This window comes from Temnothorax americanus, unplaced genomic scaffold, assembly GCF_048541705.1.
Source record: "Temnothorax americanus isolate GAGA-0224 unplaced genomic scaffold, ASM4854170v1 Scaffold9, whole genome shotgun sequence".
Classification (NCBI taxonomy): Eukaryota; Metazoa; Arthropoda; class Insecta; order Hymenoptera; family Formicidae; genus Temnothorax; species Temnothorax americanus.
In genome coordinates this window covers 709,800-719,958 of record NW_027509812.1, presented here as the reverse complement: position 1 = coordinate 719,958, position 10,159 = coordinate 709,800, and the positions used below count along the sequence as shown (strand labels likewise).

At 40.6% G+C, this 10,159-nt stretch overlaps 1 long non-coding RNA gene across 9 annotated transcripts in view; it reads right to left on the bottom strand.

The window, feature by feature from the left end:
* LOC143908122 (uncharacterized) overlaps positions 1-10,159 on the bottom strand; it is a 102,524-nt gene that overhangs the window by 40,024 nt on the left and 52,341 nt on the right. The gene's annotated exons all lie outside the window — the stretch shown is intronic.

Genomic DNA, 10,159 nt, shown 5'->3' with positions numbered 1-10,159 from the left:
AGTAATCGGATCAGTACAAAGGTCCTTGGAGGAAAAAGACGACAATTGATTGCCTGACGAAAACGTGGATGAGAAGCGCGAACGTGACTTGCATAATGTATCGAGGGCTAACGAACGCATTTGAAGCGAATCGCTCGAAAATATCGGGCGTCGATACTTGTGCTCGTCTGATACTTGAAGAAAGATGCGCTCTCAAATGTTGGAACGATGCTTGAACGATACGAACATTTAAAAGGCATCTCCGAGATAACTTCTAGACAACTTTTAGACCTCGTAGGAGAGTTTAGATATTCTCTTCGGAGTATTGAGTGTTTTGTACCGTTGGTGTCGCTTATGTGGACCACCATAATTCGTACCGATGTGACAAAATATCGATACTCTAGAAACGAATCTTGAGTGGCAGCGATGCTACTTGTTAGCGATCTTAAACAGTTTGATCTTTAATCTTTTCAAGTGTCAGGCGAGCGTCGACGCTTCTAAACGCGTTCGAGTTACGAGTAGACGAGGCGTCATCAGCGAGACGGGTGATGAGCTAATTGTGCTTTGTGACTTTAGCGATAAAATATTTATACCGAAAACCAAAAAGGAGAAATATGTGTAAGAAGTCTCAAAACGAAACGTACCAAATAGTGCGTGCCAATGCGCGTGATTTAACTTTTAGTCTAGCTACGTTAGGGTATCGAGGGCCCCGGTAAGCTGCGTTTTCTGTCGAGAGAGCGATTGGACACGACGAGATCGACGCCGCGGTCGTTGTCGCGAGATACGAGGATTCGACCGATCACGAGCATCGGTTTCTAGCGTTGGTACAAGGATTAGGAACTTTCAATTATCGTATCAACTATACTGCTCTAACAAATTTAGTCCACTGTGACCATTTGAAGATCAACTGTGCGGGCAAGACTTGGACCGGTTCGTTAGAGGAGACGATCGTTATCGGTTACGATGTCGGTCGAATCCAGTTACTCGCGCGCGATTTGATCACCATGCAGTTATCTTAAACGGGGCGAACGCGTGAAATCAGGAAAGCGCAAACGGGAAGCGAAATCGAGCGTGAAAACGTTGTTCCCGAGAGATCACTTGCCTCGTTCAACGAGAGCCAAGATTCACCCCTCGACGCTGCTCGATTTGCCTCCTGTACTGATTCCACGCGAACCTGGGATTCAGTGAGAGATCGAACGACCGTGCAACGTAACTAAATCGAAATCATGCGTGGAGATGGTCGTTTCTCGGCTCTAGTCAACCTATCGGGGAGCTCGTCGACGACACGTCGGTGAAACCGTTTTATCGAGAATACATTCGGGGAAGAGGGAGGTTTGGGAGGGAGGGGGGTTTACACGCGCAAATTTAATTACGTGAAACGGAAAACGCGAGAATATATTTGTAAGTTTACCGATTTACTGCGTTGCTAGCTTATATACATGATTCAACATTAAGAAGCGGATATAAGCGATGATGTTTCTGTATGCGGGACGCGTGTTTTCTTGATGAATGCTTAGACGGAGAAACTTAGGCGAAACGGGCGGCTGTACGCGAGCGAACGGTTTGTGAAAAATCGAGACGGGAAGTGGCGCGCAGAAGACTAGCTCTTTTGGGCAAGGTCGAAAGAAAGATCTACAAAGCGAATAACCCGTTCGACGTAATTGCCCACTGACTTCGCATAATCGCGACGTGAGGGATCGACATGCGGAGAGATCGGCGGATAACCGATTAGAAATTGATTAGTCGAAGACGATGAGCGGTAAAAGCCTGTAGACGAGATCGAGACACAGGCGAGTGAATCGCGTTGCGATGACGAGACAGGTGGACAGGCGTCTCGAGTCTGTATATATAATGCTATAATATATAATAATATAGTATTATGTGTGATACTACATTAAATGTGTGTAATATACGCTCGAGACACACGAAGCCACTATACCGGGTATCGCTGCGTACGCGAATGAAGCTCGTGCCATACGGTCGGATGGCAAGTCTCATCGTCGCGTGTCTTTTTTCGCGTCTTTCACTCCGCTGTTTCACGGCACACGCGTGTTACAAGCGAGCTCTCTCCCTTCGAGGCACACTTTGCGACGTACGTTTCATTTCGTTTCACCTCACGCTCGTCTCACATTGCAACGGGCTCACATTGCAACCGTCGGACCAAGCGCGACGATCCGATATCTCGGAATCTTGCCCAGGGTGGCCTAATTCGTGTATCAACATCGGGGAAATTGAAGTTTTCTTTCATTAACGGCGAAATATATCTCAAACGATCGAAAAGTCGTTTATGAGAGACATCTGAAAAATTGCGGTACCTTTTAGACACGTTCACGTTTGAAACATTTGTGATGAGATCAAAGATTTTTTAATCGTTTTTTATATTTTATTTTGTTTCCGTAGAAGGAAAAATAGCGATTATTTTGTATTCGCCGAGACGTTTTTCCGGACAGTCTTTATTCAGATGTATCCTAGAAAAGTTTAATACGTATAAGCGATATGGCGATTGCGCGCAATGATCCATGTCATTTTTCATATCAATCTATTACGAATCGCGGTAAACGGGGAAGGCAGCGCGAAAGAAAAAGAGTCGCTTAGCGCGGTCGCGATTTCGTTGACGAGGCAACTTGATCGCGGGAGTGCGGAATTGAAAATCTGAGAAAGTCACGCCGCGAAGAATTTGTCCGAGATAAAACGAGTTTTCTCGATAAGAGAGAACTCGAAGCGACAGTTTTGCGGAGTGAGATCGATGAGGAATTACTTTTTCGTCTTTGTTTGTTGCGACGGCGCGGGACGTTCGTGTGAAAACGTTGCAACTTTGTGGCTCTGTATAAAACGGTGGCAGTTTTTTGTGCACGATGGTTTTTTTTATACGACGTAAAATGTTTCTCTATGTAGGAAAAATGCGCTATAAAAATGATAGCTGCATGGATCACACAGGTCGAACGGTCGAGTGTTTGCTATTTATTTTTGTTAGAAAATATTCAGTCTCGTCGGTATTTTTATCCATTAAAAATATTCGGGTCTGCGCCGTTTCGTTCGTGGCGAATTAAAGTTGCGAAGTTTTCACGACGGATCGGAGGAACGTCTCGTCGGCGTTTGGTTCGTGCAACGGCGCGAGTTGCTTCGTGGCACAAACGTGCGACTTAATTTCGCTTGGCGAAACTGGTATATCCGAGATACGAGTCCTTTTCATTTTGTATTACTGTCCCTAAGATTAGTGTTACTGACTGTGTAGTCTCGCGATAACGTAGCTGTATTATTCATTATTCACCATGATTGCCATATTGTTGTAAAATTAGCTTAATACACAGACAGCCGGTAGAAGCTATTGTGACGAGTAATATATATATATATATATATAATTATACATACAAATATATATATATAATTATACATATATAAATATAGAGATACGTATTAGTTATACTACTGCTAAGTCATACTTTTATGTGTGTATGCGTGTGACCGTGCGGACGGATGGATGGCACGTATGTGTGTAGCATTTCTAGTCACGTAATCGAACCAAAAAACAAAAAAAAAACCAACCTTAACAACTAAATGTCTACACGTACATGTACGTACACGTGTATACCTGACATTGTTCGCTCACAGTCATTTAAGTTCGTGCACAGCGTGTCCCAGACCCGCCGAGAAATACTTTACGGACGAGTCTTACGACGAATTTGGAGCCGACTCAGCGGTGATAAACCTCATCGGTAATAAAAAGAGCTTATTTTTAATTGTCGCATTATACTTGAAATATGAAAGCTCTTGTCGAAGTGATCGACGACGAATACGCTTTGTTCTTCAATCGATTTCAGCCTACAAACGAGAAACTTAGAAAGCTGAAAATCACAAAATCATCAAATAGGTCGAAACGCTTGTCCGCAAAATAATTCCTGGTAGACTCGGTACATCCTATATGCAGTACAATTGCGAGTATAATTGCGCGCTTCTCACGCATGAGAAAAGGAAAAGGACCGCGATTGATCGAGACACGGCGTGAAGGATTGCGTCAAACCTCTTAAGAGACTGCGAACCGTGTGAACGTTGATGCATTTCCAAGCGGATTTCCAGAGATTACTTTTTATCCGATCTACTTATTTTTTTACTGTCGTATACTTTTTTTTTAATCTGTCGGTTATTTGCCTTCTTTTTTTTAATCTGTCGCGAGAGGAAGGAAGTCGGAGGAGACGCGGCTAGGCCGCCCTGAAGGGGCTCGCGTTCGCGGAAGACGTCGAAAGGGACGACGAGGATTCTTTCGAAGATACACGGCCTCCCGGTGAAAATCCACTATAATGATGACTATAATGCGAGGCGAGGTGAAATTTACTGTGCCGAGAACAGCCGCGACACGTTCGCTATGCATCCTATCATATAAAAAAAAAATGTGCTCTCTCTCTACCGTTATTACGGTCGGAAGCGAGCGAAATACAGTAAATTGTGTGGGAGGATTAATTATAGCGTTATATCGTAATTATAATGATTAATGGTAATTATTATAACACACTGGTAATGATAAAAATAACTACAAAAAAAAAGAAGTAAATAATGACGTTTAATTGACGATCAATAATCAAGAGCGCACGTATTTCATGATGCATTCATAGTTTAATAATCATTATTTGATTTCCGTTGTGAAAGAATGATGTGTAAGAGTCTTATTACGAGGGAGATGATCACAACAGGGGAGAAAGGGCGAGCGTTACACAAAAGATGAGATAAAAAAAAAGGAGTGAAACGCCTCATTATATATAAAGTTACCACCATGGAGAACCTTTCATTATATAAAATTATTATATAATAATTGTCCATACATCTTAAAATGTCAAAATAAACTAATAATGAAAAAAAATTTATTTCTGTCTCTTTCTTTACTTATTCCCAATTTATCAACCATCGCAAATTGTTGCGTTATATGATAATGACTTGTTGTATTCTTGCGAGCTATTAGTTTTGCGATTTGAACAAAACACAACAATATCTAAATTTTTTATGTATCATCTATCCAATAATGATCTAAAGATTTAAAAATAAATTAATGAATGACGACTCCCTAAAATGTATATTTTTAAATTATTTTAAACGCTTTTTTTTTTTTTTTTTTTAATGAATAAAAATAGCGCTTAAATGTCTTCGCTCTATGAAGGGTAATTCAACAGCTGCCAGTTTTACTCACATGCGGGCGTTGATTAAATAAATACGATTTTTTAACAAGTTGAGGTAAGACAAATTAACTGCAGCCCATAAATGAAATAACACGTTATTTTTTTTTTATATCTATTTATACTCAACATTAAAATGTACAAATTTTAAAAAGCTATTTTAAGAATTTACTGCTTTTCTCAATTTGTAAACTTCTTTATTAAATTGCAGAATTCTTAATTTTTCTTTGAAATTAAAGTCTATATAAGTTACATTTACTTTTCTCGTCACGTAAAAGAATTTAAAAAAATCAATTTATCTTCATAAATATATCTTCGATCAAAACAACGATAAACTATATATATTTTAATCCATTATAAACTAAATTAATTTGTAGTCACATATGTCTATATAGACATCTGTGTTTGTAATTGACAAACAAGGATCTAGATTTATCGAATTGTTAAATGAGTAGCTTCATCATTGATATCGAGTTTTACTCCGATTCAAATAAATCATAACCCTACATCCTCGAATTCTGTTCAACTTCCTAAACCGCACACTAAAATACGCAAAAGGAATCTACTATTTACAAGGTGCACATTACGAGATTATTTAGTTCATTCGGTCGGAAATTTGGCCAATCTATTTGTCCCGCTGAATAATTACGACATGCACGTTGTGTCAAGACTCAAGATAGAATGCGTAGTAGCACGCCCGATGCCGTTTTGCATCTGAAATGAGCCCGGCAAGTGATAACGATGTCGCACCGGATAATCTAACATGTCACCAGCTCATTCGCGCCCTTTCAAGATCCTTTGGATAACGCTGCAGGTATCTCCCGATATCGACTCTCGTTTTGGCAACTTCGTTTTCACGTTCTTCATCATACGATAAACTTTTTTAAGATTCATTAATTATTTTAATATAAATTAATAAAGATTTACAGAAATAGATTATTGATAATCTTATTTATTAGTTTTGATATCTGCATGCGATTAAAATATATACTCATCAGATGGTACTCGCGTCAATTGGCCCTCATCCCAAAAGTGCTTCTCCACATCTACACCCCTATATATCGGAGTTTCGATACGCTCCCCAGTATCATCCATCGAAGAATCCTGACTGCGCGCCGCAATGGCTCCGACGTAGGTTTTACAACGAACGATTCGAACATGAGGATTATCGACACTTCTCGTTTAAAGAACCGCTCGTCGATCAAGCTCATCCATGGATCGAAATCAGAGCTGTTCTCGTTCGTTGTTCGAAAACACGGAAAGAAGTGTAGGCAAACGCAATTTACATTGAAATTTTCAGAACTGGCATAATCTATAAAACGACTAATTATAGCAAATATTTTTATTATTATTAGATTTATAATATTGTTAATATTATTACTAATTATTATATTGGTAGCAGAGAAACGTCGCGTACACAATCAATTCGAAATTGCAAAAGAAAAGTGATTATTAGCATGAAGATCAACAATGTTGGCAAGGTATCGTTGAATATACATAATTAATTTATCGAAATTATTTAAGTGTTACTATTTCAAGATAAAGATCATTGTTATCCTTTTTTTTGATTGTTTAAAGTTTTGGCCAATTATCATAAGAAATTATAATATATTTTATTAGACAAACACGCGGGAAGAATTCGTGTTGGTGGATCACGTATTGGATCCGGTAAAGATGCATAAAATCAGATTGCGTAATCCGTACGTCATAAAAGTCCGCCAAGAACCTCTGTTGCATCTATATGGACTGAGATTACAAGGCGTAAGTGTATTAATTTATATTACAATTAATGTACATGACAGTTTTTTTTTTAACTAATACAACATCGGCTAAGAAAATACATAAAAATAGAATGGAATCCTCATTGATAATAATATTATTAGTAATTATTTATCTACAAAAATTTCGCGGATAAATTATCAATTAAGTTTCATCAATGATTTGTTGATTGGGGTTCGACAAAATAGTTTCCATTAACGTACTCTGGATTATCTACATTTGATACAGAAAAATGTATATTAACTGACGATAAATTCGCGCTGCTTGAATTATTCGCGTGTTCGTATAATAGAAAAAAAATGTTTCTTCTACATGTCGATCGTTTTGAATAAGGTTGTCAATGCGGAGGCAAGAGAAGAAGTCATTAATAATCATCGAACCAACTTCACTGAATGTAACGATGGTCTAAACAACCCAACTTGCGGTCAAATGTTAGTTAATGGAGAGCCAATTCCATTTAGTCAAGTAAGAGTAATATAAAAAAAACGAATATACTCATAAGACACCACCTATAAACAACATTCATTTGCTTTTTTTTAATAAAAAATAATTTTGTTGAATCAATGAATTGCAAAATAATGAATTATTATTTTACGAAAGTTTGACCTTTTTTCCAATAAAAAAAATGACAGATAAATAATAGATTATACACATAAATGATAGATTATATGTCTAGAAAAATTTAAAAAGTGCAGCTAGAGAAAGATATTTTATTAGAACCAAGAAATTAAGCAAGAGGCGAGTTATTAAGATAGAAAAATACGAGAATAATTATATTTTCGTAAAATATTAATTTTTTTATGTTGGTGTGTACGTCAAATAAGGCTGTGTTACATATTATAATAATACATCCATATAACACATCAATTTAGCATTCAAATTATTATCTATTGGTTCTATGTTATGCATTACTAATTACTATTGCATCTTATTAGTCTTCTTGCACTCAATAAAAAGTCATCTATTATTATTATTAAATATTCTCTTACAACTGTGTTCCTAATTACGATCGAATCGAACTGCCTCAAAAGACATGCAAAAGTAATTTCGAGACGCCATCGACATGTCATTTACACGACAGTTTGCCCAAACTCCCCCCGACAATGGCGAGCCATTTAATTAAACTTTAGGTAAGTTATGTCCCTGCAATAAGAGCCACGCGCAACAAGACGACGGATCGCTTTCAGGGTTTCTGCTGTTCTTGCGAGGACGCGCAGCGTGCCGAAAGTTTCCGCTCGGTCGCCGCCAAGTCAAACTATTACCAGCGGGACGAAAGCGCAAACAGAGCTCGCAACAGGTCCGTGTCGAGTGCGAATTTATTTGACAATTCGGAGGCACGGCGCCAGGCCGAAGCGAGCGGGAAGGAGGAACACAACCGCCAAGTCGGGAGCGGCGACGCGCGAGGACGAGTAACGAGCCGCAATACTTCCGCCGTTAATGGCCCACTTGGCGAGCAAGCGTCTCCTCTTCGGAAACAACAAGAAAAACAGCTTAAAAACGATTCGGCCCGACAGCGCACTCGACCGCCCGAGGGATTTCCCTGGGCGAAAAACGCGAATCGCACGGAAAGCTCGCCGTCCGTGCTGAGGAACGTGTTCTCCGATCCGTCGCCGAGCAAGGGGAAGATCGAAGCCTATATTGATGCTGTCTACGAGCAAGCCATGAAGGACAGAGCCATGAAACACGAAAGCGACGAGAGAAGTAAGGATTTATTGGACGAAAACGATTTATCAACTGGAAGTTTCGGTGATTCATCGAAGGGCACATCTCGAGAATCGGGTCGACAGATTCTCGATCGGAGGATTAGTGACGGACGATCTTCGATCTACGGACCAGTTACGGACAATCTACAAAATAGAACTACAAAATTCACGAATATAGGCGATTATGATTCTGGAAAGTTAAAATCTCGGAAATTCAGTTCGCAATCCCTCGATCATCGGAGCGACGGTCGATCTTTGATTCAAGGATCAATCGCGGATGATCCTCGAGATCCAACTACGAGACTAACGAAGTTAGAAGATGAACGGGGTTTTATGAAAATGGGCGGTAAAAATGATAATCGGGAGTCTCTCGAGCTCGAGAAGTGCGATAGGTCGGTGAATTTTTCAGAAAGTGGAAATCGCGAGGAAACGGTGAGGGATCGATTTCGTGGCGCAGCTCAGCCAGAAAATACCTTCGATTACCCACCGACGTCCCCGGCAATACACTCGTCGCGAATTCCGGGAGAGAGTCAATTTTCGAGACGGACGGAGAAGAATGCGTTCCTCAACGGCGATAACACGTTGCCTGATAACGGAAGCTTTCCAACAACCATTGAATTTTTTATTCGATCTGGGATTTCGTTCAGGAACAATTCTGACGAGGATATTAATTACGATATCGCGTTACCGACGATAAGATCGAACAGTTTCGAGGGGAACGTGTTCGCGCTATTATCGAAAATTATGATGTCAGAAACGCGCTCGACGACGGAAGGTGAAGAGAGACAGTATGGATTTAGGGCATCGCAGAACACCTCGGATAACGTTAACGCGTTGAGAAACGCTTCGGTCGTGAGGAAGAACTTAAGTGCAGCCGCGATTCGAAGAGGTAATACGAGCGGCGAAGAGAGAAAAACGGAAAATGCTAATGTATCGACGCAAATCTCGACCGCTCCTGCTTTTACAAGATTACGAAAGCTCTCCTCTGCCGTTGGAATCTCGCGATTGGAAGAATTATCCGCGCCCACCGCCGCCGCCATCGCCGTCGTCGTCGCTCGTTCCGCGGATAAATCATTGACGAAAATCCTGGAATCAAAAACTCACGGTTCGTTACCGACGAACGAGATACGGGGATCTCCCGACGACTTCGGGGATTTATACAAGAACCGAGAATCGCGCGGAATGTATAACTCGTCCGAGCGAGCGCCAAAAGACGTGAACTTGAAAAACAGTTACAAATTCTGGAAGCCCCGCCGGAAGTTACGGAAGTCGAAGGGCGCCGCGAAGTTTCGCGGGGACAAGGGCGTCACAGGGGGGAAGTTGAAACGCTTCGGGAATTCGAGCCGCGGATTGACGCGAAAGCGCGCGTTGTCAGATTTTAAGCGCGACAGTTTTCGGAGCGAGTTTCCGAAGCGCGAGAAACGTTTTCGAAGACATCTCCAAACCGGAAAGGAAGTTTTTAATATCGCGGACGGTTTGACAGACGAAGGCTCGCGTCGCAAAAATATGCAAGCTTTTGTAGATTACTATGCG